Source organism: Leptodactylus fuscus, chromosome 6, assembly GCF_031893055.1.
Source record: "Leptodactylus fuscus isolate aLepFus1 chromosome 6, aLepFus1.hap2, whole genome shotgun sequence".
In the NCBI taxonomy this organism is placed as follows: Eukaryota; Metazoa; Chordata; class Amphibia; order Anura; family Leptodactylidae; genus Leptodactylus; species Leptodactylus fuscus.
Window position 1 is genome coordinate 2,411,206 of NC_134270.1, and position 10,666 is coordinate 2,421,871.

Sequence of the window (10,666 nt, forward strand, 5' to 3'; positions counted from 1 at the left end):
TGACAGTAACCTATCTATCTGCAGGGCTGGGGTGATATGCTGGGTCTGGTGACAGTAACCTATCTATCTGCAGGGCTAGGGTGATATGCTGGTTCTGGTGACAGTAACTTATCTATCTGCAGGGCTGGGGTGATATGTTGGTTCTGGTGACAGTAACCTATCTATCTGCAGGGCTAGGGTGATATGCTGGTTCTGGTGACAGTAACTTATCTATCTGCAGGGCTGGGGTGATATGTTGGTTCTGGTGACAGTAACCTATCTATCTGCAGGGCTGGGGTGATATGCTGGGTCTGGTGACAGTAACCTATCTATCTGCAGGGCTGGGGTGCTATGCTGGTTCTGGTGACAGTAACCTATCTATCTGCAGGGCTGGGTGATATGCTGGTTCTGGTGACAGTAACCTATCTATCTGCAGGACTGGGGTGATACGCTGGTTCTGGTGACAGTAACCTATCTATCTGCAGGGCTGGGGTGATATGCTGGTTCTGGTGACACTAACCTATCTATCTGCAGGGCTGGGGTGATATGCTGGGTCTGGTGACAGTAACCTATCTATCTGCAGGGCTGGGGTGATATGCTGGTTCTGGTGACAGTAACCTATCTATCTGCAGGGCTGGGGTGATATGCTGGTTCTGGTGACACTAACCTATCTATCTGCAGGGCTGGGGTGATATGCTGGTTCTGGTGACAGTAACCTATCTATCTGCAGGGCTGAGGTGATATGCTGGTTCTGGTGACACTAACCTATCTATCTGCAGGGCTGGGGTGATATGCTGGTTCTGGTGACAGTAACCTATCTATCTGCAAGACTGGGGTGATATACTGGTTCTGGTGACTGTAACCTATCTATCTGCAGGGCTGAGGTGATATGCTGGTTCTGGTGACAGTAACCTATCTATCTGCAGGGCTGGGGTGATATGCTGGTTCTGGTGACAGTAACCTATCTATCTGCAGGGCTGGGGTGATATGCTGGTTCTGGTGACAGTAACGTATCTATCTGCAGGGCTGGGGTGATATGCTGGTTCTGGTGACAGTAACCTATCTATCTGCAGGGCTGGGGTGATATGCTGGTTCTGGTGACAGTAACCTATCTATCTGCAGGGCTGGGGTGATATGCTGGGTCTGGTGACAGTAACCTATCTATCTGCAGGGCTGGGGTGATATGCTGGGTCTGGTGACAGTAACCTATCTATCTGCAGGGCTAGGGTGATATGCTGGTTCTGGTGACAGTAACGTATCTATCTGCAGGGCTGGTGTGATATGTTGGTTCTGGTGACAGTAACCTATCTATCTGCAGGGCTAGGGTGATATGCTGGTTCTGGTGACAGTAACTTATCTATCTGCAGGGCTGGGGTGATATGTTGGTTCTGGTGACAGTAACCTATCTATCTGCAGGGCTGGGGTGATATGCTGGGTCTGGTGACAGTAACCTATCTATCTGCAGGGCTGGGTGATATGCTGGGTCTGGTGACACTAACCTATCTATCTGCAGGGCTGGGGTGATATGCTGGGTCTGGTGACACTAACCTATCTATCTGCAGGGCTGGGGTGATATGCTGGTTCTGGTGACAGTAACCTATCTATCTGCAGGACTGGGGTGATATGCAGGTTCTGGTGACAGTAACCTATCTATCTGCAGGACTGGGGTGATATGCTGGGTCTGGTGACAGTAACCTATCTATCTGCAGGGCTGGGGTGATATGCTGGTTCTGGTGACAGTAACCTATCTATCTACAGTGCTGGGGTGATATGCTGGTTCTGCTGACAGTAACCTATCTATCTGCAGGGCTGGGGTGATATGCTGGGTCTGGTGACAGTAACCTATCTATCTGCAGGGCTGGGGTGATATGCTGGGTCTGGTGACAGTAACCTATCTATCTGCAGGGCTGGGGTGATATGCCGGTTCTGGTGACAGTAACCTATCTATCTGCAGGGCTGGGTGATATGCTGGGTCTGGTGACAGTAACCTATCTATCTGCAGGGCTGGGTGATATGCTGGGTCTGGTGACAGTAACCTATCTATTTGCAGTGCTGGGGTGATATGTTGGGTCTGGTGACAGTAACCTATCTATCTACATAGTGATATTCTGTGTCCGGTGACAGAGTCCCTAAAACAGGGGTCCTCAAACTTTTTAAACAGTGGGCCGGAGGCAGAGCAGGTCGCACAGACATCAGGAGCGGTGCCCTCGAATATTTAAAGTGAAGTGCGCTCCATGGCCTGGTCCGAGCTCCCCAGGAGCTTCGTTATAAATGCATGCCTGCCGGCGTTGTCGGCGGGGCCAGACAGAAGTGCTTGGCGGGCCGCATGTGGCCCTCAGGCCGCAGTTTGAGGACCCCTGCCCTAATATAAGTGAGAACATGTGTGGCTAAATATTCTGCATGTAAAGTATACATATATAATGTATCAGAGACTCTACTACAAATAGTTCCCCACAATTACCGGTGTCCGCCCTTTGGCGCTGTCCGCCATTGATCACACCCTGACTTGTTGCTCACTTTTCCTCGGTATTGATACCCCGTTTCCACCTGTCCTTGTTCCTTTCTACCTTGAATTTTGAGTTCATTGAACCCGACTAATAGTCAAACACGAGCGGCCGCTCAGGCAAAACAGAATTATCCTCTATGGTAACGGAGATGCTTCAGCCACATTGGCTGCACATGGGACCAATGTTCCAAGAAAGACCTGAGCCAACGCGACCAAAGTACGAGTTTAACCTAGGTCACTGCGACTGCTGGTAAGAGAACGGCGGCAAAACAGCAGATACATGAAGTAGCTCTTTATATAGTCCTCACCTTCAAAGGGACCGCAGAGGTGAACAAACATGTTTCGGGCGATTTTAGCTCGTTACTCTAATGAGGGAATTTATTAAGACCCGAGAATCATAAACCTCCTAATAAATCGGTGCGTTGAAAGGACTAAGGTGCAAAAAGTTGCAAAAGTTGCACAAAAATGGCAAATGTGTAACTTCTTACACTACGAGACTGATACATTACATAGAGACTGATACATTACATAGAGACTGATACATTACATAGAGACTGATACATTACATAGAGACTGATACATTTCTCCAATAGAGTTAAAGGGGTTGTGCCATTAAGGTCAGATGGCTTGGGGTCCGACCGTCCCCAACAAAGAACAGGGCACTGAAATGATCAAATTGGTGGGGGTCCAAAACCCAGCACCCCCGCTGCAAAAGCCGCAGTGTTTGGGCAAGGGCTGTAGTCTTTGCATTGCAGCATACACTACGTAGTGGATGTGCTTGGTATTGCAGCTCAGTCCCATTCACTTTCATGGGGCAGAGCTATCAGACAGGTCATGTGAACAATGAATGTGATGTCACACGCCTAATAGGAGGTTGCAGGGTTCCCTTGGGGGGGGGGGGCAGTACTGAGAATTGTCCACCCACTGATCTAATGGCTTAGGCCATACTTACCGACCCAAAAGTTTTACCATGGTCATGCACCTTTTATAAACTCTGCCCTAGGCGGGGGTGGAACATCCATTATTACGGAATGACACTCTCCCAAAATGTCATGACCATGTTCCGTTTTTTGCAATGTGACGGGCACATAAGTTGTCCTTGTCATGTATAATATGACCGGGGGTCTGGGGGGTGCAGGAGTGTTCATCCGGTCCAGGAGATTTATCCACTCTTCACGTCGGGAGGAAAAAGTTACTGGAGCCTTGTAGACGTTTCGGGATAGTTGTCAAGCATGACCTAAGGATAGCCCAAAGTGTTAACCTTTAAAGGACATCATTTTAGCTTCCAGCTGCCACCACTAGGGGGAGTTGGGTTGTCTTCAAGGTTTTTGGGATTCTTCAATAAGAACCAGTCCTCACTCTTGAGTTGCATCTAAAGCATCTCATCCTACCAACCAGTTCCCAGTTCTGCACCATTGAGGGGCAAGAACCTCTAAATAACTGGAATCTCTGGTTTGGCTAACATGAGCTAATTTACATACGTATTACCCATGAAGCATTGCCTGTAGAAGTCTCTTCAATGAGAACCAGCACCCCCCCCCCCCCCTGAGGCCCCCAAAGGTCATCTGATCATGTCCATCTGCAGATAACCTACTCTGTACTAACAAGGGGCAAGAACCCATAAACAGAACTTTTTCCCTTCTGTGTTTGGCCTGAGCTCATTTGCATTCTTTGTTCCCATGAATCATTGCCTTTAAATAAGTCTCCTCAATGAGAACCAGTAACCCCAAGAGTTTCATTCCAATAGTTACTATAGGTAGGCCCAGGGATAAGGGTTAATAAGCGTAAGGGTAGGAGGTCAAAGTCATATGAAACACAAAAAATATACAAAATAACACACAGAAACTTAAAGGGGTTGTCCGGAAATAACCAAAACAGCGCCACACCTGTCCTCAGGATATGCATGGTATTGCAGCCAAGCCCCATTCACTATAGTAGAGCTAAACGACAAAGCCAGACGTGGGACAGGTGTTGTTTTTGGACATAGGCCGCCCAGTTTTTCTAATCCCATAATTCAGTATAAGGGACTGCAGACTACTTGATGCCAGGACCCTTCTCCCCAAGGACCCCCTTTAGGACTGCGCTGACTCGCTTGTATGATGTCAGTCTATTAAAGTCAAGTATGGAAAAAAAAAAAAAAAAAAAGCTTAACCGATAGAAAGCGAATTCATCTGGAAGGAAGAGGGTTTATTTAGTTGTAATGTTCTCATTGCGATTGTACAGAGACATCTTTCCAAAAATAGCCGAGCAGACGAGTCTCTGCAGCTGTCTAAAGAGCTTAGTGCACGGGGAGGGAGACAGATTTGAACATTAAAATTATTAACTTGGCAATAAGTGAGGTCTCTCCATTTTCGGGGCATTATTCTATTGGGTGTCATTTGTGAGAATCTTGGAACAGCGAGCGGATACAAAAATCAGATTTTACGCATTAGTTGTTCAGCGCAACGTCAGTCACATGTAAACCCATTGCAACATATTCGCCGATCGTAAGAGCATTCGACCCGTATCAAACCTCCGAGTCATCCGCTGGATAAAAATTCTTTGTAAGCCGTTTACATCGAGTTCTTCAGAAATTGGGTAACCAGGGGTAGAAGTGGAAATGACTGGGATTGACTCTAGACCTTGGGATACCCTTCACTCCATCAGCACTTACCGGGTCCGCTGTGTTGCTATAAAGTAGGGGTCTGATATACAGTGCAAGGCCCAAATATACAATAAAGCCCAAGACCAGAACCTGAAGAAAATTCAGACTCATGTCCAGGCCCTGGAATAAGTGAAGACCCCAGATCAGACCCTGCAATAAGTGAAGACCCCAGATCAGACCCTTAAGAAAATTCAAACCCCAGCTTTGACGCTAAAATAAGTTCAGATCCCAGACCAGACCTAAAATAAGTGAAGACCCTAGACCAGACCCTGAAGAAAATTCAGACTCATGACTAGACCCTGAGATATGTGAATACCCCAGACTAGACCCTGGAATAAGTGAAGACCCAAAACCTGACCCTGAAATAAGTGAAGATCCCAGAGCAGACCTTGAAGAAAATTCAGACCCCAGACCAGACCAAGACCAGACCCTGAAATAAGTAAAGACCCAAGATCAGACCCTAAAGAAAATTCAGACTCATGACAAGAACCCTGAGATACGTGAATACCCCGGACTAGACCCTGGAATACGTGAAGACCCAAGACCAGACCCTGAAGAAAATTCATACTCCAGACCAGACCTCGAAATAAGTCATGACCCCAGACCAGACCCCGGAATAAGTGAAGACCCAAAACCTGACCCTGAAATAAGTGAAGATCCCAGAGCAGACCCTGGAATAAGTACAGACCCCAGATCGGACCTTGAAGAAAATTCAGACCCCAGACCAGACCAAGACCAGACCCTAAAATAAGTGAAGACCCAAGACCAGACCCAGAAGAAAATTCAGACTCAAGACCAGACCCTGAAATAAGTGAAGACCCAAGATCAGACCCTGAAGATAAAGAAATAAGTGAAGACCCAAGACCAGACCCTGAAGAAAATTCTGAATCAAGACCAGACCTGAGAATAAATGAAGACCCCAGACCAGACCCTCAAGAAAATTCAGACTCATGACAAGAACCCTGAGATACATGAATACCCCAGACCAGACCCTGGAATACGTGAAGACCCAAGACCAGACCCTGAAGAAAATTCATACTATAGACCAGACCTCGAAATAAGTCAAGACCCCAGACCAGACCCTGGAATAAGTGAAGACCCAAAAAGTGACCCTGAAATAAGTGGAAGACCCAAGATCAGACCCTGAAGATAAAGAAATAAGTGAAGACCAAAGTGAAGACCCGAGACCAGACCCTGAAGAAAATTCAGACCCCAGACCAGACCTCGAAATAACTCAAGACCCCAGACCAGACCCTGGAATAAGTGAAGACCCAAAACCTGACCCTGAAATAAGTGAAGATCCCAGAGCAGACCCTGAAATAAGTGAAGATCCCAGAGCAGACCCTGAAATAAGTGAAGGCCCAAGACCAGACCCAGAAGAAAATTTAGGCTCAAGACCAGACCCTGAAATAAGTGAAGACCCAAATCCTGACCCTGAAATAAGTGGAAGACCCAAGATCAGACCCTGAAGATAAAGAAATAAGTGAAGACCCAAGTGAAGACCCGAGACCAGACCCTGAAGAAAATTCAGACCCCAGACCAGACCTCGAAATAACTCAAGACCCCAGACCAGACCCTGGAATAAGTGAAGACCCAAAACCTGACCCTGAAATAAGTGAAGATCCCAGAGCAGACCCTGAAATAAGTGAAGATCCCAGAGCAGACCCTGAAATAAGTGAAGGCCCAAGACCAGACCCAGAAGAAAATTTAGGCTCAAGACCAGACCCTGAAATAAGTGAAGACCCAAATCCTGACCCTGAAATAAGTGGAAGACCCAAGATCAGACCCTGAAGATAAAGAAATAAGTGAAGACCCAAGTGAAGACTGGAGACCAGACCCTGAAGAAAATTCTGACTCATGACCAGACCCTGAAGTAAGTGAAGACCCCAGACTAGACCCTGGGAATAAATGAAGACCCCAAATCAGACCCTGAAAAAATTCAGACTCAAGACCAGACCCTGAAGAAAATTCTGACTCATGACTTAGACCCTGGAATATGTGAAGACCCCAGAGTTGATCCTGAAATTAATTCCCACCCCCAGACCTTTCTCTACAATTAAATAAGATCCTGTCCAAAGCTCCAAATGTATTCACACCTCAAACTAGATGTGGGTGAACCTGAAGATTTGTTCAGTTTTGGGTTAAGACAAAGTTTTGTTTTGGATGGAATAAGTTCATCACAAACGGGAAGTGAAACTACTATACTCTGGAGAGGTGACAAAATTTTTTTTAAAAATTATAATCCCATTTTGTTGCCTCCTTTGGTCCTCCTCGTGGCATCCTGCACTCCTTCTTGGTCCACTTCTGGTCTCCTTCAGTCCCCTAAGTGATGTCATGCGCTCCGGGGTCACCCCTGAGACCTGTGATTGGGCTTCAGCAATGATCTCCAGGCCAGACAAGCTCCGGACACGGTGAGGATACCTAGAATAGGTGAAGGACAGAAGGATGGTTGGAAGAGAATATAATGATTTCACATCCAATGCACAGGTGATGAAACCCCAAAGTTTTTGGAAAATATGGGTCAAGTCTGGTACGATCTGAACCAACTTTCTCATCTCTATCTCCAAACAATATGAATTTAGACCGCAGAACAGACCTGAGAAGATCCACTCAGACCCGAGACCAAACACCTCCATTGCCTTACTGCCCCTCGATGGCCTTGACTTTTGGGCTTAGTTATGACCTTATGGGTAACCACCAGCTAGCATGGCTAAAAATGACACCTATCATTGAGATCAACAAAGGGAAGGGACGGGGCAAGGCCGAAGGCAAAGGGTGCGGGAAACAAAAATGCTATACATTTACATACCGTACACATAAAGGGTGTTTTGCTCAAGATGTCACTGAAACCCTGAGGGGCTTATTCTACAGATTCACAGCTCTTACAGTAAAGAAGTCTTCTCATATATCACAAGACCATGTCCTCCAGATGGAGGGAGTAGAGGAACATTTCACCAAACTGTATTCTGTAGGGACCATTTATAGAGAATATTTATAAAGGTTCCCAAAGTCCCACATGAGACTTCTCTGCTAGATAGGATAAGTAATGTAATGTATGTACACAGTGACTGTACCAGCAGAATAGTGAGCGCAGCTCTGGAGTATAATACAGGATAAGTAATGTAATGTATGTACACAGTGACTGTACCAGCAGAATAGTGAGCGCAGCTCTGGAGTATAATACAGGATAAGTAATGTAATGTATGTACACAGTGACTGTACCAGCAGAATAGTGAGCGCAGCTCTGGAGTATAATACAGGATAAGTAATGTAATGTATATACACAGTGACTGTACCAGCAGAATAGTGAGCGCAGCTCTGGAGTATAATACAGGATAAGTAATGTAATGTATGTACACAGTGACTGTACCAGCAGAATAGTGAGCGCAGCTCTGGAGTATAATACAGGATAAGTAATGTAATGTATGTACACAGTGACTGTACCAGCAGAATAGTGAGCGCAGCTCTGGAGTATAATACAGGATAAGTAATGTAATGTATGTACACAGTGACTGTACCAGCAGAATAGTGAGTGCAGCTCTGGAGTATAATACAGGATAAGTAATGTATGTACACAGTGACTGTACCAGCAGAATAGTGAGCGCAGCTCTGGGGTATAATACAGGATAAGTAATGTAATGTATGTACACAGTGACTGCACCAGCAGAATAGTGAGCGCAGCTCTGGGGTATAATACAGGATAAGTAATGTAATGTATGTACACAGTGACTGTACCAGCAGAATAGTGAGCGCAGCTCTGGGGTATAATACAGGATAAGTAATGTAATGTATGTACACAGTGACTGCACCAGCAGAATAGTGAGCGCAGCTCTGGAGTATAATACAGGATAAGTAATGTAATGTATGTACACAGTGACTGCACCAGCAGAATAGTGAGCGCAGCTCTGGGGTATAATACAGGATAAGTAATGTAATGTATGTACACAGTGACTGTACCAGCAGAATAGTGAGCGCAGCTCTGGGGTATAATACAGGATAAGTAATGTAATGTATGTACACAGTGACTGCACCAGCAGAATAGTGAGCGCAGCTCTGGGGTATAATACAGGATAAGTAATGTAATGTATGTACACAGTGACTGTACCAGCAGAATAGTGAGCGCAGCTCTGGGGTATAATACAGGATAAGTAATGTAATGTATGTACACAGTGACTGCACCAGCAGAATAGTGAGCGCAGCTCTGGGGTATAATACAGGATAAGTAATGTAATGTATGTACACAGTGACTGCACCAGCAGAATAGTGAGCGCAGCTCTGGAGTATAATACAGGATAAGTAATGTAATGTATGTACACAGTGACTGCACCAGCAGAATAGTGAGCGCAGCTCTGGAGTATAATACAGGATAAGTAATGTAATGTATATACACAGTGACTGCACCAGCAGAATAGTGAGCGCAGCTCTGGAGTATAATACAGGATAAGTAATGTAATGTATGTACACAGTGACTGCACCAGCAGAATAGTGAGCGCAGCTCTGGGGTATAATACAGGATAAGTAATGTAATGTATGTACACAGTGACTGCACCAGCAGAATAGTGAGCGCAGCTATGGAGTATAATACAGGATAAGTAATGTAATGTATGTACACAGTGACTGCACCAGCAGAATAGTGAGCGCAGCTCTGAAGTATAATACAGGAAAAGTAATATAATGTATGTACACAGTGACTGTACCAGCAGAATAGTGAGCGCAGCTCTGGAGTATAATACAGGATAAGTAATGTAATGTATGTACACAGTGACTGTACCAGCAGAATAGTGAGCGCAGATCTGGAGTATAATACAGGATAAGTAATGTAATGTATGTACACAGTGACTGTACCAGCAGAATAATGAGTGCAGCTCTGGAGTATAATACAGGATAAGTAAAGTAATGTATGTACACAGTGACTGTACCAGCAGAATAGTGAGTGAAGCTCTGGAGTATAATACAGGATAAGTAATGTAATGTATGTACACAGTGACTGTACCAGCAGAATAGTGAGCGCAGATCTGGAGTATAATACAGGATAAGTAATGTAATGTATGTACACAGTGACTGTACCAGCAGAATAATGAGTGCAGCTCTGGAGTATAATACAGGATAAGTAAAGTAATGTATGTACACAGTGACTGTACCAGCAGAATAGTGAGTGAAGCTCTGGAGTATAATACAGGATAAGTAATGTAATGTATGTACACAGTGACTGCACCAGCAGAATAGTGAGCGCAGCTCTGGGGTATAATACAGGATAAGTAATGTAATGTATGTACACAGTGACTGCACCAGCAGAATAGTGAGCGCAGCTCTGGAGTATAATACAGGATAAGTAATGTAATGTATGTACACAGTGACTGCACCAGCAGAATAGTGAGCGCAGCTCTGGAGTATAATACAGGATAAGTAATGTAATGTATATACACAGTGACTGCACCAGCAGAATAGTGAGCGCAGCTCTGGAGTATAATACAGGATAAGTAATGTAATGTATGTACACAGTGACTGTACCAGCAGAATAATGAGTGCAGCTCTGG